The 25,340-nt window shown below is 44.5% G+C and overlaps 1 long non-coding RNA gene across 1 annotated transcript; it reads left to right on the top strand.

Annotated features, from left to right (window-relative positions):
* Positions 1–1,801: 1,801 nt before the first annotated feature.
* LOC122162789 lies at positions 1,802–25,124 on the top strand. The gene is made up of 3 exons (XR_006169700.1): positions 1,802–1,933; positions 17,629–17,723; positions 24,816–25,124. It is a non-coding gene; the product is annotated as an uncharacterized LOC122162789 (long non-coding RNA).
* The last annotated feature ends 216 nt before the right edge of the window (positions 25,125–25,340 follow it).

Genomic DNA, 25,340 nt, shown 5'->3' with positions numbered 1-25,340 from the left:
CTTGTAAAGCCCTTTGGAGTATAAAGGAGAAATAGCTGCTGAGAAGTGCCTCTTGACCTAGCTCAGAGCAGACCTCTGGTAGGATGATAAGTAATGATGATTGCTCCTGAGTACATCACTGTACCAAAAGAGCAAAGCAATTATTATTAACTGGATTTGTTATTCATTAAAGGCTACATGAAGGAATTTTCCAAGCACCGGCCTAAATCCACTGTTGATGAAATCGATGTGTTATTTTATTTTATTTTATTTTATTTTATTTTATTTTATTTTTTCCCATGGATTTGGCTAGGAGCATAGAATCATAGAATGGCTTGGGTTGGAAGGGGCCTTTAAGATCATATAGTTCCAATCCCCTGCTATAGGCAGGAACACCTCCCTCTAGACCAGGTTGCTCACAGCCCCATCCAGCCTGGCCTGGAATGCTTCCAGACAGGGGGCATCCACAGCCTCACTGGTGAACCTGTTCCACTTTCTCACTACTCTCACAGGAAAGAATTTCTTCCTGATATCTAGTCGAAGCAAACCCTAAAGCTTTTTTTGGGGGGAGTGGGGGAAATAAAAATAAAAAAATAAACAACCACAAAACCCATCCAAAAGGTATGTTTTACCTTGCTGATATTTATTATGATTTATATTTGTAAGACTTTGAAAAAAGTTGATGTTTTAACAGCCTGAGGAGAAAACCAATGGGATCAGAATAAAAGTCTTGATATCAACACTTCTAAGTGGAAATTCCACCTGTGTCTCAAGATGCAGTCTGTTGAATGCTCTACTGAAAACTGTTTAATTTCCAGGAGAGGTTTCAGCTGAGTAACTTTCATCCCAGATCTTATCCATTACCAAGATAAGGGAAGGGCACGGGCAGGTCGTGTGACTGGCCATTTCCAAGTAGAAAGGATGTAGCAGAGCAGAAGACATGGCAACTATTTTGTGATATACTTTTTTTTCCCATTGGTTAATGTTTCATTTTTCTCCTCTTTTATTTCACTTGTGTATTCAGCTATTTTGTTTGCTTTTGGTTTTGTTTTGTCTTTTCATTTCAGCCAATCTTAATGGAAAGCCACCAGGTAACAAAATTTTGGTTGCTTTTGAGTGACATTGCTGATAACAATGATGTTAATTTTCTGAAAAGAAGAAGAAGAAATTATGGGATGGACAATTTTTTTAAGGCTCTCAAAAAACCTGGTTAATTCACTTGCTGAAATATATTGAGGATCAAATAGTCCTCTTAAGATTTAATACAAATCACAGAGCAAACCGTGTGCTGCCTTTGTCACGGCTGCCTTTGCAGCCATGAGCAGGGATGTTCTTTGCTCTTTTATTTGCTTTTTCTCATGAAGAGATGACTGACACAAACCCTGCCACGTTTGTTCAGAGGGTGTTGAGTCACTGGCACAGGTTGCACAGAAAGCTGTGGGTGCCCCATCCCTTGAGGTACACACAGCCCTGGGGTGGGCCCTGGGCAGCCTGAGCTGGTGGGGGGCAACCAGCCCATGGCAGGGGGCTGGGGCTGGATGGCTGTGAGGGCCCTTCCAGCCCAAGCCATTCTACAATTCTATGATCACAGCGAGTCAGGCCAGCTGAGTAAGTTTAGGCTGGCAGATGCTATTCAGTGTGGATCCTAAAGAAAATCTTCACAGTGGAATAGCTGCAGAAATGAATTGCAATGGCTGCCATCTGGCCACGGCAGTCCACGAGTGTACTCCAGCATTTGAGTGGATAGGATGGGATAAGAATGACTATTATTTTCCTTGGTTCCTGCAGATGCCTTGGGCAGAGTTCCAGTTCTCACGTTGTGCACTCCAGCTGCCATCACGGCTGTGGTGCAACATCTGTAGAACCATCAGCCACAAGGAATTGCAAGCATTCCCTGAAATGAGGAGCATTATGAGGAAAATCAGCACTAGAAAATATTCAGCACACAATAACTGTACGTACTTTATGTGGATATTAAGGAGGTTGCTTGTGGCAGCAGGCTGTGACAATGGAGGTGACCAGTCTCTTTGTCATTGCTGGGGATAAAAGAGTAAGAATCCAAGGAAAGAAGAACTTTCTAGCTGGGAAAATGTCTGAGGGTAAAAGTTTCGAAATTCACCAGCACATCACTGGCATTCTATAGGGCTACCATAAGTTAGTTCAAGCACATTGTCTTGATTTTATTTCCAGTGAAAAACTTCATGGAAAGATGTTTGTGAAATGGCGATGGCTGACTCTTCTACACAGATGAAATACAGCTGGAGCCTGTTTTAGGGGCAATGAGCTGAGAAATGCTCACCCTTAAGGAGTGACACTGAATTATTTCCACTTCGTCACGGCTGTCATAGATGTTGTCTTCCAGTTTCATTTCCCTTTAAGACACTCACCATTAGCATACATTACAAATGCTACTCAGATAAATCTCTTGCCATCTTCTGTATAAGTCAGATAGTAAAATCCTTGCTTTTTTTTTTCCCATGTTTAGACACATCCATGTTCCTTAAATATATTTTAGCTCTTTACTGCTCAATAACACTCCAACGTTTTAATCTCCAAGAGAAACATCTGTTCTATCAGATAAAGCAAATAGAGAAAGCACTGAAAATGGAAGTCAGTGGATTTGTCCTGCATGGAAAGTGGAGAGGGTGAGCCAGCAGTCCTTCACAATTCCTAACTCTACTGTAAAATCTGAATTCTCATTTCACATCTCACTTCCAATGCTCTGTTTTTGGAACTGTCCTCAGACACAGAAACTGTACTGGCAGAAAAATGGAGAAGACAGGATCATCTTCTTAATTTCAAAATTGTATAATCAGCTGAAAAGCAAAACAGACAAGCAAAATATAAGGATTGATGTTAGAGTTCTCTATCACAAATTTACCTTGTGCCTTCTGCAGAGTCTCTTTCCCCTAAAACAGTCCAGCTCTCTGCATGCTGTCCTCTTTCTGCTAACTCCTGCAGGCACACAGGATGGGAATTTGCTTTACCTTCAGCAATTTGCTTTCCTTCATCTGGAAGCCAGAAGAGTCCTGAGGTGGGAGCATGGGAGCAGAATCATAGGAGTGCTGCATATTCAGAAAATCTTGCCCTTGAGACTTTTTTCCCCCGTGACCATGATTTCTCTGCTCTGACAATATCATAATAAAGCCTGGCTGTTGGCTGCCACCAGTGATACCAGACCAGTTAGGAGCTAGCAACTCCGTCTGGTGGTTGTTCTGCTGTCATTTGGGGCTACCTACTTGGCCATCTTGTGTTGGACCTCTGTGAGGTTGATCACCTACTGCTGAAATCCCCAGATGTATTGTTTAAGCTGGCTTTCCACCTACATTTCAGTCACTTGAGATATCCTGTGGGGTTGAAGCCAGGATGACTAACGGATGTTTGTGCATCCTGTCTCCCCTTTGACACAGCGGTGATCAAACCAGCTCTGCCCTCAGAAGACATCGCCTGAGGCTTGTACAGCCTGTGGACATCAGACCTGGTTTGCAAGCAGGGTGACCGTAGCTCCTTGGTGTGAGTAGGGCTGAGTCACATTCCCCTACCTCCACTGTACAGGGACAAGAAGCTGAACCCACACAAAGGGAAACGTTCTGGAGATGCAGAGTGGAACATTACATGAAAAACACGGGGAAAATGTGGTGATTTTATGCTCAGCCCAACCATAGTTGGCTTTCTTCTGGCCAGGAGCATGAGGCAGACAAAGCTGCCTCTTGAACACTGAAGTTCAGCTTTATATTTGGGTGCAAATATAGCTAGCCATAGTGAGATGACTGGTAGGGAAACAGTCTCTCCTTTCAGCTTTCACCAGAGAAGGCCAGATTACCAAAGTCATTCTTACTGGGCTTCTCCTTTTCCCTCTCCCTGTTCTTCCTGCTTTTCTATTAGCTATCTGCTATTTCAAGACCTTGTATGTAGGCTTGCTTTTGAGTATTGCTCTTCATTACTGTTATTATTGTGATACAATGCTATAGACACAGTCCTTATCCAGGCACAAAGTCTGCTTACATACACTGCTTCAACAGCTTCTCATTTCTAGAGCTTATTTGAGTACTTGGGAGCTGAATGATTTGTGGGGTTTCTGAAGGAAACACGACCATAAACCCAGGATGACACCAGCCTTTTCTGTACTTTGCACAAGCTTTGCAGAATCAGGAGAAATTATATATAGTCCTGGGCACTGCTCATTTTGGTTTGGATCCACCCCCTCTAGTGTGCCCCTGCAATGAGGTTCGGTGGTTTAAGCATAGTTTAGGAACCAGAGATGCCTGATCCCAGCTGTGCTAGCCCTTGTGTGGCCCTGGTTGTAGCCATGGACCTCCATGTGTCAGCCTCCTCAGCTGAAAAGTGGAGCTGTAGCTCCTGCTCACCTCCATGTAGGTGTTGGAAAGGACGACTAGTTTACATTTGTGAGGGGCTTCTGGTATGCAGAGTACTTTACAAGTGCTGAGTACAGTTAGGATGATTAGAACCTTCTATAGAGACCATGTATGAGGATCATAGAATCATGGAATCATTAAGGTTGGAAAGACCAATGAGATTCTCTAGTTCAACTACCAACCTATCCCTGTGACCACACTAGGCCGTGGCCCTCAGTGCCACATCCACCCTTCATGGACAGTGACTCCCCCACCTCCCTGCACAGCCTGTTCCAGTGCATCACTGCTCTTTCTGAGAAGAAATGTTTCCTAATATCCAACCTGAACCTCTCCTGGTGCAACCTAAGGCTGTTGCCCCTCTTCCTATCACTGCTATCTGGGAGAAGAGTCCAACTCACACATCTCTACATCTTACTTTCAGGTAGTTGTAGAGAGCTACAAGGTCTCCCCTGAGCCTCCTCTTCTTGAGACTGAACAACCCCAGTTCCCTCACCAACTCTATATAAGATTTGTGCCCCAGACTCTTCAGAGTTTCATTGCCCTTTTCTGGACATATAAAGATGTTTATTGGGGAAAGAAACAAAGGTAAGGAAAGCCAACTGAGTTCTCCTGGAGATGAATGACAGTCAGCACATCCAGGCAGATTGTTGGGTTCAGCCCAAGGGTACAGCCCTGGTCTTTTCATTGCAGTAGGCTTATTGATGGTGTTGTTCCTAGAGCAGCTAAGCAAAACCATAGCCCAGTATCTGCTGGATGTGCAGCAGAAGGCAATCAACCTCTGCTCCAAAAAGAGAGGCAGATAAGGGAAGGAGAACTGGCCTGGGAGGCATCCAGGCGTACCTGGAAGAGCACCCCATGCCCATGGTGAGGCAGCAGACTCGGATTTCATGGAGGCTATAATTTTGCTTGCTGCTGCTGCGAGATCCCAATAACTGAGCCGAGAAGGGATTTTTTACGCCGTCCGAAGCATTCCTGATCCCCCTCCGCATCTAGTGAAAACTTAATAGCGTGAGAAAATGCCTTCCTGTAGCGTCTTGTAAACCACATGGAGAGCAGCAACAGATGGAGGGGCGAGAGCGAGGGGCTCCGCGAAGATGTTGCCGGTCCTCAGAATTCCCAGTGAGGGATGGAAGCACTAAGAAATGGCAATTTTGTAGGGTGAAGCTTTCAGTCAACGAGAGTGAGAAATTGCAGAGGGTGCTAAATGGGTGCTCCGAGGAATGTACGTAAAGGGAGAGGGAGAGCTGCTCTCCCATTGCTGTTCCCTCGTACAGATGGTAGCAGTTAAGATTCCTGCAGGAGCCAGGAGTTGCAAAGTTAGCACATCTGAAAAGTTTCCCGATGCCTGAAGTCAGGCCGTGGCAAACAATGCTTGCTGGGCTGAGCCCCACTCGGGTGCTTTTATTGCACTTGGACTGATTTCAAGCTCTGCTCCGTGATTAATTGTGCTTTTAAAAATAAAGTTCAAAACACTTCCCAGGAAGTCTGGGAAAGGCAGAGAGCTTCGGTAGCACCAGGAGCTCAGTGCTCAGTGCAGTTTTCATTAACTGCAGCTTGCATTAGCTGCAGCTTCACTTGAGATAGGATCTTTCAACTCCATTTCATCATGGAGAGACCAGAGTCAGAACTCAAAAAGGGAGGACAGGACAGTGGGCATTTTCCATCTGCATACTAGGATGGAAGTATATGTTTAGTATAGAGGAGGTGCTGGTTCTAGTGACGGAGGAGCACAGATTACATTGCCTGAGAAAAGCTGGTATGGAGTGACCAGAGACTTGGAAACCAGGATCATGGTTGTTCATGAGCACATAACAAAAGAGCCTGTGAAGGGTGGCTGCACCTAATCCACCACCCTTCTGGGGCGTCTGCATGAGACAGCATGGATTAGAACTCACATATCCATAGAAACACACTACTGCAAGGATTGCACAGGGCTGCACTGGCACCCAGAGGGGCTGCAGGAGCTAATGAGGATCCTGGCTGGCAACACTCTGAGCAAGCATCTTCTTCCCTGCAAAAGACAGAGGTCGTTTTTTGCACACACACACACACACACACAAAGATCAGGATAAACAACAGAAGATGTGCTAAACCAATGGAAAATACCACAGGAAGGCAGAAGGCTGCAGGCACCCTGTGCTTGTCTTGGCAATGTCCACACCAGGACAGACCAGCAAATACAGCTCCCCGGGTGGTTTGTAAAGATATAACACAAAAAACCCATGGGGCTCTGTTGCCACCAAGCATTCCTGTACATGTCACTATGATGTGCAAATGGTATTCCAGATGCCTGAGAGCTAGACAGTAGATTTGTTATCCTGTGGGCTTGTGGCAGGCTCTAGGCATCCTTGGGCTTCTGGCATTTTCCTCCTCTATTTGGTACGTCTGAAATAACACTCAGATTGGTAACAGTTGAAGCAGGCACTCTTACACTTCTGGTTGATTTTACAGAGCACTGTTCCATCTCTTCCCATCCCCTCTCTTCCTTCACTATACTTTGCATTGTGTCTCACTTTAGGACCTGGTTCTGCAAATAACCAGAATACATGAAAAAATACCCAGTTTGCTTAACATTAAAATGCTGCAAGTCTCTGTGGTGCAATCAAAAATGCAGCTGGCTCCATGTAAATCATCAGGCACAGCAGGGATATGCACCCCAAATTGCAGGACCTGGTCAGGATGCTCTCCTCTGAGCTCCACTCCCAATGATTTTTTTGGTTATCATTAGTCTAAGGATGTTCTGTTTGCAACACTGCCATATCAGGCTGATGTCCTTGGGATACCTGCAGGCCAGTGCCTGGAACACCATCAGGAAATCTCACCTCATTTCCACTGCTCCAATGGCACAGTGTGTGTAGTGGGCTGGGATGTCACTGCTGGCCAACAGCAGCTTCCTCACTATGGAGCAGTGTGTTTTTAGATGGTTTTCCATCATGCGCACATCTCTTATCAAGGCGAGCTTGGCAATGGGTAGACAACACTCCTTTGGAAATGCTTTTCTGCCTCAAATCCCTCAGCTGAGTTTTTGTCTTAGTGCTAATACCACCACCGTGCTGACAGTCATAGCCCAGTCATAGCCCCAGTGACTGCCTAGAAGCAGGGCATTCAGCTGTTAGCTCTTCTCTCTCCTTCATCCCTCAGATACCTGCAGCCCCAAATGCACAAGTCTCTGTGGATTGAGACCACATTATATGCTACTTTACGTTTATATCAAATCATGGATTAATAAGGAAGGGATTTTCCCAAAGCTCAGATCAAGCATCTTAACCAGAGGCATTATATCAGCAATCACCACACACATGTAAAATTGCAGGTGGAGCAAGCCTGCACATGGAAATACCACTCTTTGCAAGAATTTACCGCACTGTTTTTTGTTGGTGGTGTGTTTTTTTTTTCATGTTCGTCCTGACAATATCATTCTGCTTCTGTGCCCTGTCTTCTGACCAAATTTCATCATGTGCTGAGCAAGGAATACATGTGGGAAAGTCTCCATGTTGCTGCCTTCCCGCACAGACTGGGAGCAGCGCTGATGCCACCACTCGCAGTGTCACACGTTCACCTGTGAGTCAGTGACATACCCAGCTGATCCTGCTGTGGCCTGTGTGTGATCAGAGCTGGTTCAGATACCTTTTTTTCCCCTGCTCCTCCTGATTCGGTGCCTGATTTAGATGGCTGACAGCTTCACGCTGCCATTAGTCACAGCACTGCTGTTCGCTAGATTTCCAGGAGTGGGGAAAGGACAGGCAGCCAGAGGCAGAGGACTTGTCCTCTTCTGGGTGAGCATTGGGTGGACAAGTCTGGGAAGAATCAATCACTGTGTGATTTCTTGGCACCTAAGAAGAGAGCCCAAGGCCTGTTGATAACATCTGCCTCTGCGTTTCAAACATGAGGTGCTCCCAACAGGGCCTTCATAGAACCAAAGAATTGTTTCAGTTGGAAAGGATCCTTGAAGGTCGCCTGGTCCAACTCCCCTGCAGTCAACAGAGACACCTACAGCTCCATCAGGGTGCTCATAGCCCCATCCAGCCTGGCCTTGAGTGTCTCCAAGAATGGGGCATCCACTGTATGCCTGGGCCTCCCAGTGCCTCGCTTATCATAAAAAACTTTTTCCATATAGCTGATGTAACCTCTCCTCTTTTAGTTTGAAACCATTTCTCAAACCTACTTAACCAAACTTGGGACATTTGAGAACCCCACCTGAGCAGCAGGAGCTGCCAGCCTGATAACATGCGCCGTGTTGGGGGGCCCATGTTGACCAACACTGGCCATGAGCAGCTTCTTGACATCTGGTGAAGATTTTCCCATTTTCAGGAAGTTCTGCTGCCTTCTTACCGACAGCAGCCAGCTGGCTCATCCACCACAGCACACAGAAATGAGATATGCTAACCACACGCCCGCATTTCTTTCATGATGTTTACCTGGGATTTCAGCCAGATTGGCACTGAAAACTGGCTTCTGAGACCAGAATTCAGGACAGTGATAATCTAATCTGACCTCCTGTGCAACCCAGGTCAGGGAGTTTAATATGATAATTCCTGCAAGGGAGAAATTAGCCTTCCTGGCTGCTCAGTGGACTCTACTCAGCCTAGCAATTTGTGGTTGAATTAGATATATTCAGACTGAAGCAATGATGATTTTTCATCTCCTTTAGTGGATAAAGGTCTGGTTTGTTGCATTAGATTTTCTCCCCAGCTACATTCAAGCAATGTTCAACAGCTAAATTGGATTAGAGGAATTACACCCTACATAGTTGAGGTATAATTTGTGTATGGATCAAGATATTGCACCACTAATAGTTTAACCATGCAAATTCTTGGGTAAAAGGGACAATGGTTACAAATGTGATGACTTCTTGCAGATGATTGTGAGCTATTTCTGCACACTGTGATTCAGAGGCAGTAGGATTTGGGTGCAGATAATACAGGGGAATTTTATGACTTCCTCCTCCACTTTACCGCCCTGACCCTGCTTCTCTCCTGCCTCCAATTCTGATCTCGTTTTGGTTATATACTTACTTGTGAGCATCCTGATATTTCTGATGGGATACTGGCCATGTTTGGCAGAGTATCCACTTCTGACAATTAAGCAATATTCTCCCACAGTGAGTATTTTTATTCGAGGATCACATCTCTTGCATAATGTGAAAATGAAAGGCAAATAGGCTGGAGAAAGGAGAAGGCTGAACGTTCAAGGCCTCAGAAATCTCAGTCTGACTCCATCCCTTGTTAAATGGCCAACAGGAGATCCCTCTTGACTTTCCAGCAGAAAGCTGTCGCTGCGCAGTGGCTTGAGATCAGTGAGTCCCTAAGGAAATACAACACCACAAATGTACAGCTGTCTGTGCATGCTTTGCATGTATCTCCATGCATATGTATATACATGGCACACACAAACAGATCTCTGCATATATCTGAGCTGCTTCAGTTTGAATTAAATGCTTCCAGCAGGAGAAGGTGGAAAAATCTCTTACTGAGCGGATATGCAGAGCCCAAAGCTACTCCTAATATGGCTGTGTTGTCCTCTTTTTCTCTGTCACAGACAAAACTCCTCTCCATTCCATGGAACCACTGCTGCATCTTACCTGGGAGGTCAGCAGCACTCCATCTGTAGCCTTCACAAACTGGGCAAGCACTTGAGGTAAAACAAGCCTACTACCAGCTTGTTTAAACTCACCAAAGCAGAATTTTTCCCTCTAGTGCTTCAGAGTGGGCTTAAACTTACATGTCTAAAAGCCAGAGGAAGAGCACACATCAAAAGCCAGGCAAGGACAGAGCGGTGGGTGCCTTCTGCTTTTGCATTCACCCTCTTGCTCTTTCTCCTCGTTCTTCATCTCATTTTCCTTCCCATGGTCAAATGGGCTGAGTGGGTCTCAGGTCATCTGTGTCTAACAGAGTACAAGGAAATCCTGTTGCAATATATAGGACATATTTTGGTCCAGTAGGTTTTGTGACATTCACGGAAGGAAGTGTCATTTTACTTACAATTGAAACTACCTAAATAAAACCAGGCTGTGCTTTCCCCAGCAGTCACTGCCTGTGGCTCACTGAATAAGAAGCTCTCAATAAAACAACAGGCTCAGCTTGGAGACCAACAGTCAGCTGGAATGAATGGGAATCAAAACCAGGCTGTTAGTATTTTGTTGCTTTTTTTTTCCTTGGCGGCAGATAAATTTGCCCCCATGCAGACTAAATCAGAGCCAAGATTTGTTCTGGAGTTCTGAGATCACTTATTTGCCTCTTCATACTTTTTCATTTCTCGACAGGGTTTTATTTTTCATAGTATCAATCCAGTAAGCAAGGAGCCTGTGGAGACCTGCTCGCATGGAGAACAGAGGGGAAAACCCAAACCAGTATTCCTGCTTTGCTAATGGCACAGAGGCTCAGATAACAAGTATGGCTGCTGGATATTTAGGCTCTGCATGTAGCTCACCTTTCCTGGCTCCCTTTGCAACACAAAATGACACACATTTTCTCTTTCCCAAGGCATTTTTGTTGTGCTTTTTTGTTTGTTTTTTTTTTTCCTTCTCCCCATGTGTGGCTGAAGAAACTGTAAAAAAAAAAAAAAAAAAAGCTGGAAGGAACCAATGGGAACCAGCACTCCACTGAAGCAGGAATTACATGGCTTTCCTATGGAGCTGTTTGACCTCTTACCAACAGGACGGGGAAGAAGGGAGGCTGGGAATTTTGTTCCATGTGGTACAACTTTGAATCTGGAACTGGGGCTAATTTCCCTGCTGAAATCAGCACCCTGGGAGGTGGGTCTCTATTGTTACCCCAGCTGTACGTCTGGATGTGTAGTGAAGCTGTGTATATAGAGATGTGTAGTATAAGAAAGGGAAGGACTTTGGAAAGGGAAGAACCATTGTACTGTATTTGGTCTGTACTTGCTTTTCCTGGGGTACTTACTCATCCCACAAGGTAGTAGAGCTGGGACTGTCATGGTGGCTTCTTGACTGTGGCTGCCCAGAGACACTGTGGAAAGCCCACCTCTGGGCTAGGTTTGATGGAGCTGTGGGCAACCTGATCTGTTGGAATGTGTTCTTACCCATGACAAAGAGGATGGACTAGATGATCTGTAAGGTCCCTTTCAACCAAAAAGATTCTATGGTTCTGTGCCTCCTGTTTCCATCCCTGGTGGCTGAGCCACCATTGCGCATAGTAGTGCCACTACTGGGAGTTACACTGTGGTCCTCACACCAGGCTGTATAGCATTGTATCTCATGAGAAGTTGTGTCACCCATACCTGTTCTAATAACAAATCTAGACGAGAAAAAAAAATGAGGGGATCATTACTTCCTTACTACATTCCTTCGGCAGAAAACTGGGTGTAGAATTTCTGCACTATCAATCCCCCTCTGGCTCTTGTTTGTTCATCTTTGATGTCTTCTCAAGGGTGGCACTTGGCTGGCAGGCTGCGCTTATCCGTGGTGTCATTGGAAGCATCCCATGGAAATAAAATTAGATACTGCACATGAGGAAGAAGGAAGATATTTTGCATCTCATTGCATAGCAAGCTTTCTCAGTACTGATCTCCAAGGGGGAGCTGTAGACTGTTCGCACTGTGCTCGTTACCAGTCCCCAGGCAATGCGTCCTGCAGTGGTTTTTCAATAAATTAAGGATTTTGTCTTCTTTACCAGAACTGCTGACAAGCATTTTGTATTGTCTTGCCTATCCAAGATTTTCACAGTTCTGTGTCCCATAGGCTCACAAATTAATGCGTGTATTGATCCTCATACAAAAAAATGTTTTTAAGAAAACAAGAGTGGCTCTTTCTGTACTCAGTTTTGCCAACTGAGTACAAACTGCTCTGTTTCAAACTGCACTGGGCTCTAAGTATCTTCTGTTTTGAAGATGCATTCATTTATGTGTTTAGAACTGCTACAGACACACTGATGGCAGCCAGATTCAGGCCTGAACTCCTGTTTTGGGGGATGCAGCAGCACTCTTCTGTGGAAATAACAGCAACTCTGAGCATCTAGAAACCAAAGAATCCTAGAAGGCTTTTTCCTTCTCTCTTTCCAGAAGATTGCAGCACTGTGTTGCAACAGCTGTAGCCACTGACATTAGCTAGGGATAGGACTGCTGCCAGAGATCTGGTGATGATTTTCACTCCATGTTTCTGGGGTTTGTTACCTTATAAAAGAAGCAATTAGCTTTCTTGTAATAGGGCAGGGCTTTACATTACTGCAGTATTTTCTACTTCCAAACACTTTACAAGCATTAAGTGGTGCATCGTCACAGCACACCTGCAGAGGACTGTGGATAGGTTTTTATCTTAATGTTATAGTTGTATTTAGTCAAGCAAACAGGAAACAATTTTCTCATCAACTCTTCATTTTCTGGCCCTTGGGTTAAACCCACAGGCACAGTCCCATCCTTTGTCTGGTTTGGGGGTTGTCTCTAATCAGCCTGGGATGTCATTGATGCAGGAAAACAGCCCAGGGAATAATCCAGGGGCAAGCCACAAATATCAACACCTGGCTGCAGAGTGGCCGCATGTCATAGTTTACCTTCATGTGTAAATGTTTAAGCCAGTGGCTCTTGAGCATTTCCAGCCTTCTCTTCTCAGACCATGCTACGCTATGCACAGAATTTTGCAACCACAGCTCATCCTCTCTGACTGAAGGGCTTGTTTTAAAGGCACATCACTCGCTCTAGTTTACAGCCACCCAGGCCAACAACAAATGACTTGATGATAAAATGTTATAGTAATCTCTCCCAAAACATACTTTCAGGCTCCAATAACTGTATAGTCAAGGGTGAAGAGTATAGCAAGGATATGTCATGAAGGAGACAAAGGTGAAGGTACAGAGATTGGGGAAGCAGCAGCAGCATGGGTGAGACAGTGCCTGCACACCAGAGACAAACATCCCATGTGCTACCAGGCTGCTTTTGGAGGCCTGGTGCTCCTAATCCTGCACCCACGGCAGATCCTGCACTCTTCAGAGGAACAGAATCATAGAATCATCTCATGATTTGAATTGGAAAGGACCTTAAAGGCCAACTAGTCCAATCCTCCTACATCAGGCTGCCCAGGGCCCATCCAACCTGGGTTGAACACTTCCAGGGTTGAGGCATCCGCATTTTCTCTGGGCACCCTGTGCCACTGCCTCACAGAATCACAGAATGGCCAGGGTTGGAAGGGACCTCAAGGATCATGAATCTCCAACCCCCCTGCCACATGCAGGGCCACCAACCTCCCTGTTTAATGCTAAACCAGGCTGCCCAGGGCCCCATCCAACCTGGCCTTGAACACCTCCAAGGACGGGGCATCCACAGCCTCTCTGGGCAGCCTGTTCCAGTACTGCCTCCAGTGAGGTACTGGAGGTAGGTACAGGTACTGCCTCACCACTCTCACTGTGAAAGACGTATACCTTATATCCAGCCTAAATCTACCCTCTTTCAGTTTAAAATCTTTGCTCCTTGTCCTGTCACTACAGGCCATTGTAAAAAGACTTTCTGTATCTTTCTTTTAAGCCCTCTTTATGTACTGAAGGACCACAAGAAGGTGTGCCTGGAGCCCTCTCCAGACTGGCCAAGTCCAGCTGTCCCACCCATTCTTCATAGGAGAGGTGCTTTGTCCCTCTGAGAATCTTCATTGCCTTCCTCTAGACTCACTCCAACAGGTTCATGTTGTTCTTATGCCGGATACGTTACTCCAAGCAGGGTCTCACAGGGGCAATCTAGAGGGAAGCAATCACCTCTCTCAACCTGCTGGCCACATTCTTTTTGTTTTCAGTGACCACTCTATGTATTCTTATTCACCTGACTGTGTCAACTTGCTCATATGCTGACATAAGAGACTGTTCTAGTTCTTTCAATTTTACTCAATAAAGAATGTCCGCTGCCCAGAAGCTCCCAAAGAACCTTGTTCTTGACAAAGCACATTCACTGTTTACATTATGCTGCACTGTGATTTTTGTGGTGGTTAGAAACCTTAATGAGTCACCAAGGTACAGCTTTGAGTCCCACCTCAGTTGCTCATACTTGCTGGTCAGATGCAGTGAAATACACTGGGCTCATTTTTACACTGCATTTCCGAGAGGCTTTGTGTAAATAAAAGGACACTGAATGCTCGTGATTCTCCTGATTGCTTTCATGAAGCCAAAATTCAGGAAGCTAGACTGCTTGTTCTTTATGCCTCGTATGTCAATAGCCTCTCAGTAAGAGATTTTTTAAAAGGCCTATGACTTACTTGAAAGGAAAACCCCACATGGGATGGAAGTTTGTGATTGTTAGGGCCGCTCTAATCTGAAAATCGTGGTGCATAGTCTGAAAGGTTAAGTATGTGAATACTGTCCAGTTTTTCATTTAACACGGGCTAAATGTCATGTCTGAAAACATGACTGCACTGTTGTCCTTGCTTCTTGGCCAGCCTATATCCATCTGCTTGTACAGCACATGAAGCGAAGACTGAACGTCCCAAACAGCAGCCACAGCAGTCAATGAACTTACAAACATTAGTAGAAAACATCTCCACATCAGATGATTTCTTGCTTATGTAAGGTCATTTATGTATCAGAATTTCCTGCTGCTGTTAAGAATTACAACGGTAATCCTACATGAATTGGTTTTTTTAATGTTTCAACTGCAGCTAACCATCAGGCAGGCAAGATAGTGCAAGCCACATGGATGGAGCTAGCCTGTGATCTCACTCCATTACACAACAGTTGGAGGAGCCCCAGCAGTGTAACGCTGCACAGAACAAGCTCCAAGGAGTTTGGGCTTATAGACAGTCACAAGGAATTACTTTAAGTCATGGGAGAGAGAATGGGAATGAATGGGATCTCAAAGTCTGGATTACCCATAAGGCCAGCAGAGTACATTCCTATAACCAGCAGCTGTATGAAGGCATCGTACTTGGTTCATTTCCTTTTATCTTACCTCTAGCTGCCATAATCTCAAATTTGTTCTACCAGTGTTTCAATAAAATGTGACTACAGGGCCTGATCCTCACTGAGGAGGCAGCTCTTGTGAAACCAGCAGGTCTGTGAGCACCAGACTGGGCTCAGGCCAGCTCTGTCCTGAACACTGAGCCACTATTTCCATTATCTTTTTCTTCCACTGATTTTTTTTCCACCTTAAAGGCATTTATATTTCAGTCATAAAACATGTTCACATTCCTACGTGTTCTGAAACAAGTCTCTTCCAAAAGGTTCATATTTTAAGGTTCCATTCAATTTTCTGACAAAATGAATATGCCAGTACATAGGAAATTACTGTGAAAGGTAGGCTGGGCTTAACTCCACCAAATTCAGTCTGGGTTTTTGTTGGCACTGAGCATTTGCTGTGGATGAGGCAATGGCAGGCTGAAGGTGGGGGGAAGTACCAAGGACCTGGAAGGCAGAGAAGGAGCAAAAGAGAAACAAGGGCTCTGTGAAGTGAGATTCTCACCCTGGCCATAGAAAAGTGCAGAAGAAAACAGCGTTGCTCACCTTCTGCTTTCAGGGGCTCCTACCCAAGGAACACAGAAGATATTTTCCTCTTTAAGCCTTATATTTCAGAGCCTTATATTATATTCCAAATTTTTGGGGCTGATCCCCAAGCCGCTCCCCACTGCCCAAGGATGAGACTGTCTTGACCACCCTGACCACTGTCTGTACCTATGCAGACGATGCTGGCCTGTGCATCATGTCATTCCTTCCCAAGAGGTTTCGGTTAATGTGTGCCAATTCACTGCAGTCCCATGGTTTAAGCTCTTTAGATCACTGCTACTAAAAACCGATTGAGGAGCAACTAGACAAGCACAGATCCTTAGGAACTCAGAAAAAACAGCCCCAAAGAGTTTTGTAAAACCACTTCATTCTAACAGCTCAGATTTTAGAAAGATACTAATGCAGGACTTGCTATCATGCCCAAAGCACTGGCAGAAAGACAAATTCAATGACTGAGGGAAAGCTCTTTGTAAACCAGTCAGGAGCCCACATATAGTTTTCTCAACAAGACAACTGCCTTGTCATTACAACCAGGATCCTTTAGGCCACAACAGAGATCTATCTGTTGCACAGTATCTGCATTTTTGTGCTGTTTGACTGGATTTTGGATGAAGTCCCAATTTTTTTACTGGCTTTTGCCCTTCACTATGATATGTACAGTCTCTGAAGGAAACTCTGCTCCCATCTGTGTTCTCAGTGCTCTGCAGGGCTTTCGTGTTTACTGAAATAGATCCTTGTACTCCCTCTGCACTTCTCTCAGAGCCTGCACACAGCAGCCCCCTGGGGTTGTTTTGGTTATCTGTATACTTTTCTCCTTGAATTAGATGACTTCTCCCTTCCTAGACAGATTGCACAAGCTGTTTCTTACCCAGACACCATGAGTCTTTCCACCCCCAGAAATTGCCACACAGCTCCTTGCTGAGCATCTCTTTCCCATAAATAATATATTCTCAGATTTCTTAAATTCTTGGTCATTTTCCTCGATTCAGCTATGTCAATGACCTCTGTTATGATAGCAGTATCCTTTCAAATCAGTGTATCTGTGGTATGAATCCTGTTTTATATCTTTTTTCTTATTTTATAAATAAAAATATGTATTGTAGTCCTTCACATGTGGAGCAGTGAAATTGCCATGACATTTTTGTACCCTGTTAAGAGCTCTGACCTACCTTAACACCAGCCAGCTCCCAGTGCCCCTTACTCAGTGGTTTCCATGGACAGGGTGCAGGCGAGCTCTGCCCCTGGAGCTCATGGGTTTGTGTCATGTATGAGGGGATGGGAGAGGACAGGGGGAAACTCATCCCACCTAGCTGAAGTATTGTAGTTATAAAACCAATTACTCAGCCTCCTGTAATTACTGCTCAACATAATTCTCATCTTGTGTTAATCTTCTGTCTCTGATACAAGACCAGGTTCACTGTAAATATGGTGACTTGAGCAAAGTCACAGTACGTGGGGTCATAGAACCATAGAATCATAGAATCATTTGAGTTGGAAGTGACCCTTAAAGGCCATCTAGTCCAACTCCCCTGCAATGAACAGGGACACCTACAGCTAGATTGGTTGCTCAAAGCCCCATCCAGCCTGACCTTGAGTGTTTCCAAGGATGGGACATCCACCACTGCTCTGGGCAACCTGTGCCAGTCATCCTCACAGTAGGGATCATCTTAATGGGTATGATGGCAAATATAAGATTCCTATGCTCAGTCCAACAAAATCCAGTGGAAACAATGAGAGCAGGAGCAGAAGCACATGATATCCAGCCCAGTTTTACCAGAAGAAAACACTGGATGCTATGTTATCAGAAAGATTAACCCGGTGTTCACTTTTCTCCACAGGTCAGAGCTGCCTATGGAAGATGATCTTCATGTCTGCAATGCCATCCTTTCCATGACATCTCTCTCCTGTGCAAAGGCTGCCCTATCTCATGCTGGTTTGTACTCTCAGTAACACATACTCCCTTAAGAAGGATCATAGAATGGCTTTCAACCCCCATGCTGTGGGCTGGTTGCCCCCCATTAGCTCAGGCTGCCTGGAGCCCCATCCAGCCCAACCTTGAGCACCTCCAGGGATAGGGTATCCACAGCTTCTCTGGGCATCTTGTGCCACCCTGTGCCAGTGCCTCACCACCCTCTGAGTAAAAACTTTCCTAACATCTAACCTAAATTTTTTCTTTTTGTTTAAAGCCACTTCCCCTTGTCCTGTTGCTATCAAACTGTGTAAGGAGTTGCTCTCCTTCCTGCTTACAAGATCCCTTCAAGTACTGGAAGGCCACAATGAGGAGGATCTGCTTTGCTCAACCCTTGTGCTCTTACTGGATCTGAGGGCTGAAGTCCCCTCCCTGTGTCACTTTTCTTGTTACAGCTGCAATGCAACACTGTGTTCATGATTAGAGGCCTCTATTTTTCCACATGTCTGCTTTCTGCCACCCCACACCCCAGTCTGCTCTGTCCCCACATGTACGAGCATCCTCCTGACCCCATCTCCTCCACACTGGCAGCCTGTACTCCTGCTTCACTGCACTTGGGCCTTGCAATATTTGCAGCCCTGCAAAACTCCTGCATCCAAAACATACATGCTGTGCTCACACAGAACCTCCTTGCACAGCCACATGTGCTGCCTGTGACCTCTTCTCTCCCCTTCGTTTCTGTTGGTGGCCACTATTTATGCCCTGTGACACCTGAGGCCTGCTCTGCTCATGCCTTCCTCTTACATCCGCTGCTCCGCACACCTTTGCTCTTGGGTTCAAAGTTCAAAACGAAAAGTAGTTGCAAGTGAAAGATTAAAACAGGCAAATGAAACAAGACACTCGTACCCTTGTGTACTTCTGCCTATGTCCTTGATACGAATCGATCTTTCCGTCCCCCTTGATACACAGCCAGTGGGCCCTTTGTACTGTGTGGGATGCAGAGATCAAAACAGGCAGATTTAATGAGCTCACTTCTAACAATATTTTGAAGTCGCCTTTTTGTAGCGTCTTCTAAGTTCTCTCTGGCTCTACTTTGCATTTGTCTCATTAGAAACGTGCTTTTCCTGTCAGGCCGCTGACACTGCAGGGAAGCAATTCTTGGAAGCTGACTCCCAGTCTGTGTCTGAGCACACGTTTGCACACACACACACAGATTCATACACATTGATTCTTTAGCCAAATTCGGGATCTCGTAGGTCATTTCAGTTACAGGTAGAAATTGAAGATGAGTTCAACTCTCTTCATACCTGTTGGTTTGCTACATGAAGGTTCAAAGCCTTCTTCCCTGAGCACAGGAGCACTAAGTAACTGGTTTATTTTGGTCTTAGTTCTCAAAATGTCTGAGCTCTTCCTAGTGCCCATGGCACACAGCTATGGTTTCTCTGCTCTCTTTCCTTTCCTGTGGGCTCCTGGCCTGGTCTGCTTCTCAACCTAGGGTTCATCCCTTGCTCTACATGCACATACAGGGTCAGAACATTCCCAAAAAATCATACAATTATAGAATGGCTTAGATTGGAAGGGACCTTAAAAGATCAACCAGTTCCAACCACCTGCTACCCACCAGCTGAGGCTGCCCGGAGCCCCATCCAACATGGCCTTGAGCACTTCCAAGGATGGGGCAACTGCAGATTCTCTGGGCAGTCATGCCAGTGCCTCACCACTCCAGAGCAAAAAAATTTCTGCCTAACATCTAACCTAAATCTCCCTCTTTTAGTTTAAAATGTCTTCGCTGGGATCTGTCAACTTACCATGTAATCATTGCCTCTTTCTGTGCTTACATTTGGCTTTTGAGGTTCCTGATTTCCTACAAGGACCAGCTTTTTGGTGCTGAAAGGAGCTAGAGACCTTTCATGCAAGAGGCAGATTGAACACAAGCCTCCCGCAATGGGGCTGGGACTGGACAGGGCCAAACAGTCTCTGCATCTCTGTGTGGTGACTGGGAGGGATGTCCACAGCCCCAAGCCATCAGCAAGCTGAACATATCAGAATTTGGCCAGGTCTGAGCCGCAGACTTAATGAGGATAATGGCCCGTACTCTAAAGAGCTTGAATTTATCAACATTTGGAGTGTGCTGTGCTGTCAGACTCAATTATTATTGTTACGCATCATGCTGCTCTTTGCCCTCTCTCACAAATTGTTTCATCCTATCCTGCAGTGAGCTGGGGCTGAAGATAAATTCTGTTTTGTGAGCACACAAAGGCTACATACTCAAAGGCACAGTAGATATCACAGCCATGCACACCACAGCATTTTAGACTTTGCATTTTTGCATTGCAAATATGCATACTGTAAACAGACTCATTTCATTCTTGCTTTTAGTAAGAGATTGAGCTTGTATTTCCCACTGGAAATACAACCCTCTCCTGTGATGCATTTCTTGACTTCTCCAGCTTGGCAGCGTGTTTTAAAATGCACACCAGATTTGTAGGATTCTTTTCCAGAATCTAATCTTTTCCAGTTGGGCCAACTAAAGAGGTAAAATAATTTCTTTCTTCCTACTAAATAACTTCCTTGCCTTGTACACACAAAAATCGGTTTATCCTGTCACCTTGAGAGCTTGTGTGTGCCTTGCCAAATAGCACTCTTAAATCCTTCTTGAGTTCCTGCTTTTTGGAGACAGCCTTGCCCTGCAGATGGTCAGCTTCCTTTGCTATGAATTCTGTAATTTTCCATCTCTCTAATTTAAAACATGATGTGTTTGAATCATCTTGATTCATCTCTCTCTTCAAATGATTCTAGATGACAGCCTTATCTTCATAATTATTTATCATTCTGTCAATCTCAGTGTCATCTACAGTAAATTAACTCAGCAATGTTTCTTATATTTGCTTTCAGAGTGCTATAGAAAATGTTGAGCAGTACTGACTATATAATGAAGCCAGCATTTCATCATTAAATGATTCCCAGTGACAATCACTTTTTGAGACCTGTCAATTAGCAAGATTTTGACCCAATTAACGTGCATTTTATTGACATGACATGGAATTCTTTTTAATTGCAATGCTGCAGGAGTACCAAGCTTTAAAAATCCCTGTTTGCTACTACCACTCAACTCCACAGTGCCTCTGGTAATGAAATCAAACTACTTTGAAAAAGACAGCGAACCATGTGTCTGACATAATTATCTGCTTATCATTTCTTACTTTGCTAATTGAATCTTGCTAATGGAAGCATTCCCATTATCTTGCCTGAGAGCAGCAGGGTAGCTGGCCTGTAGTTCCTCAAATAATCTTGACTGCCATGTGTGACTGCCTTCACATGGGCCCATTTCCAGCCCTCTGGAACTTCCCAGCTTTTCCAGTGCTTATCATTAGCGTGCCAAGTTTCCTTCCCCTAACTGGTTTATGGCTCCCGAGTTCAAGTTGCCTGGACCTGCAGATTCTCAGCTGTGCTCATCAATGTGCTGTTAACCAACTTAGCTAAAGAAACTGACCATTCTCTTGCCAATACTGAAGTATTTATTGAATGTTTTCACTTTCTTCCGAGGAATTCCAAAAAACCAAGGCAGTTTTGGATTGCAGTTTTACAAGGAAGTTACAAAGTCTGGTCCCTGTGCCAAGTTCCCCATTCATGTAGGGTGTTTTTTGTCTGGCTCAGCCTATCTGGGTATAAGCCTGTTGGCAAGTAGAGCTGGCGGAGACTTGCTGTGATATAATCAGGTGGCTTTATGATACAATCCCTTTCACAAACTGCTCGAGCTTAAAAGTGACTGGGTTGTTTGTTTCCCTGGGAAAGACTCAGAGGACATCATTCCTCTGGAGCTTCCTTCCATTTTCCAGCCTAAACTTATTCATGGCGAGTTTATAACTGTTTTGGCAGTACCAACACTTTCCTTTTCATAAGCAGTCTTTTCCATCCCAGGCATGGACTCCATATTGTACAATACAGATTCAATGTGAGCAGTTAAAGACCCAAGTTGTTTTGGTTTCTCCATGTCTAACAGCATGCTTGTTCTTCCAACCATTCAAGCTATTCTTGTTCCAGTCTGAATTCCTCTTTCTTGAACTCAGAGTGACCAAATGAGGTTTCATTAAATCTCTACATAATAGTACTGATACTTCCCTATTTTTGCTGGAAATGTTTCACTTGATGTGTCCCACTTTTCTCTCTTAAATGCCCTATTATATGTATTCTTGCTTCTTGTTGCAGAGCGGAGATGGCAAGAGAATTTTAAAAGATTGTATGACAGAATTGTAGACTGCATTTTCTAAAAGCTGCACATTATCTTAGAGGCCTGATCTCATTTTCAAGGGGGTTTCAGCTCTAGTGAAGTTCTGCATAGCACTTAGGCACGTGGCTAACACTCTAAATTCAGGTTCTGCTAAGACCCTACCTGCACCTTTAGGTGCCTAAAACATCTGAACTGAAGTAGTTCTAAAAAAGAATTTCAGTCTGTAGGTTACTTAAACATTTTTGGACGTATTCCCTTAGAGGTCACGCAGTGGGCATGGTGTGCAGCCCTAAGAGCACTGTAAACGGGATGCGTCAGTAGTGACTAACTAGGATTGTATGGAAAGTCTTTAAAGTATCTGACTGGTAAAATCATCAGTAGAATTTTCCTTAAACAGCCTTACACCAGGAAAAGCAACCAGAAGATTGAAGTGTAGTGAACTGGTAGTTAATGAAGGAAAGGAACATGTGTAGAATCTTCAAACTTCTCATCAACACCTTCTCTGGGATTTTGCTGCATAATATTTTCATGATACCAACTTTTTTTTTTTTTTTATGTCATGCTTATCACCTTACACCCAGCAGAAAGTGTCCTTTGTCACATTTGGCAAGGATTTGGGTCCCTGTCCCAGAAAGCGAACACCCAAGAATGCTGACAGGGATGAGTGTTGGAGAGAGGACGGTCACAATGTGTGCCTTGGTTCCTCTGCTGGGAGAAGCAGCTGAGGGCTTTGAGATACATATCTATAAAATTATGAAGAAAGAGATGATCTTTGAGGTTTCGTTCAACCCAATTCTATTATTCTATCATACGATTTTATTGCAATTACAGGATTGAAATGAAGCCAAGAGATGCAAATTCAGAACACACAGAATGAAATATTTCTTTACGCTGTGATTCCTGAAGCTGTAGGCATGTTTAAGCTGATAGAGTACTTGGGTGGCTATCGCTGTGCACTTGTATTTTCCTTACACTTTCCTTAGGTTTACATTTTTAGTCCATATTGGAAACATGATTGTAAGATAGCTGGGCCTTTGGTTGGAGCTGGCATGAACATCTATTTTTGTGCAGTGTGGGTGTGTTTTAGTTTCAGCTGGGATGGAATTGTTTTCTTTAGAGTGTCTGGTGTGATGCTGTGCTTTTGGTTCTAAGAGAAATACAATGTTGATAACACATCAATGTTTACAGTTGCTGCTAAGCATTACTGTACAGAGTCAAGGGCATTCTCAGAGATGCAGGGATGGTTTTGAAAAAGTGATGGATCTTTTCCTGTGTTTTCAGCTCAGACGCTCGTATGTTAGAAATAAAGACAATTGTTAGCCATGTTTGTGTGCAAGGCATGGAGAAATCAAATTGTTTGTACACAGGACTTTTAATGGCCATAAGATAATTAACCAGCCCATAATTAACATTATGGAACTATTTTTCAAAACAGACAATCAAACTTTAACTACACTTACATGAAAATATTGGTATGAAGCCTCTGCTTTAATAAAGTTAAATATCTATTAGCAATTTCAAGCACTTAATTAGACTAGTTCTTCAGGTTAATAGATCTGCTTGCATTTCTACAGTGTCCTCCATCAGTTTGTCTCTGCAAAGAGCAATTAATTAAGCCTTATGCTACTCCTGAGGGTCAGTTAATAGTATTATATCAGTGATGTGAGGCTCAAAGTGGTTTGACAGTTTTATCTTTCCCTTATGCTTCCCTGAATAAGAAAAAGAGGCCGTGCTTCAACCTCGTGCACCTCTGCCTGGTGCCAAAGGTTAGGTGACAAAGATCTATCCCGGAGTTAGGCACTCCTGGTTATGATAAAATAGTCAATGATGCCAAGGCAAGTGTGGGGACAGTATATACTGGGAAATCTGGTCACCTGTATGTGGGCACGGCTGGGATGCAGTGGTGTCAGGGGACAGCTTTCCATGGGATTATGGATATGGCTACCTGAGTGCTCTTGGCCTTGCAGATTGTGCTCCCCAGGAAGTCCCCAGTGTTACCCTTCAGCTACCTATGAAGTCCAGAAATTTCTCACACAACAGTCCCTTCACCACTTGTGAGATGCAGCCATCTCTCACAGTACTGTCTCTAGCTTTCTGCTATTTCTTACACTGCTGTTTGTTATCTTCAGCCGTTTCTTCAGCTGTGACCTGTGGTTTCCCTTGTCTTGCTTAGTTAGCCTCACCTCAAACCGCAGTCAGCTCAAGGACCTGGTCATTTGCCTGCAGGCCTAACATAGGGCACTAAGGCAGTCCAGAGAAACCACACAATGGCATCAGAGACTTCTTTAATACTTCAGTGAGTGCAAAACCACCACTGGTCAAGGAGCTGGCAGCATCCTTAGCAAGGAGAGAAAAAGGCCGAGTCTGACTTTGTCATCAATATGATCAGATAAAAACTCATGTCTTATGCAGCTTTGAGGCTCCAATCTCCTCCATTTCTTCCAGCACCGATACTTGAATCTCTTCACTTTTTGCTAAAGGGAATGTAAGGTGCTGTCTGACCTTGCTGAAGAGGCATGGGATGTAGAGAGTGCTTGCAGAATGTGCAAAGATGATTTAATGGAGGGGACTTGTGTGCAAGGTGATACATAACCTGCAAAATAAGTCTAATGAAATGTTCAAATTGCTGTGAGTTACATAACCACATTAAAACATTAGCAGCAACACTAAAACAGCTAACAGAAGCTAGGATTTTCCTAGCTGAGCTACTCAAACAGTGCTATGAATGCAACCTCCTCCATGACATCACTGCATATGCAGAATACAAGGAATCTCAAATAGTTGATTTTTCCAGTAAAATACTCGGCACAGTTGGGAAATTGCTCTGTGCACTGTTATCTAGTTGAACAAAGACTGCACGATTCTCATCTTTTTCTGCATTGCAGAAAGGAGGAATAGGATGGAGGAAGGAGCTGTCCCTCACCCTGTGACCTGCCTGAGCCGGAGCTTCCCTTCTTCCCACAAATGAGGGACTGAGAGTCCCACCGTCACTGCACCAATGTAAGAGTGGCTTCTAACAGAGAAGACCCACACTTCTCCTCCAATCAGAAGTCCTGTTTAAGTCCTCTCAGCTGGCCCTTTTGCAACCTGTTTGCTTCAGTGGAGTAAGTTTACTCCATTTCGATTGGATTGATTTGCACTGATGAGATGTGAGACAATGGAGATCACAGCCTTCAGGTTTTTTTTAATTTCGTTTTGGGAAGAACATTTCATAGAATCATAGAATCATAGAATCATAGAATCATAGAATCATAGAATCACCAAGGTTGGAAAAGACCTAAAAGATCATCCAGTCCAACCGTTCACCTATTCCCAATAGCTCCCACTAAACCATGTCCCTCAACACAACATCCAGCCTTTCCTTGACCACCCCCAGGGTCGGTGACTCCACCACCTCCCTGGGCAGTCCA

Source organism: Centrocercus urophasianus, unplaced genomic scaffold, assembly GCF_019232065.1.
Source record: "Centrocercus urophasianus isolate 14NV4802_14NV808 unplaced genomic scaffold, USGS_Curo_1.0 seq_10, whole genome shotgun sequence".
Lineage (NCBI taxonomy): Eukaryota > Metazoa > Chordata > Aves > Galliformes > Phasianidae > Centrocercus > Centrocercus urophasianus.
Note: the sequence above shows the minus strand (reverse complement) of the source record. Positions and strands in the feature narration are given on the sequence as shown.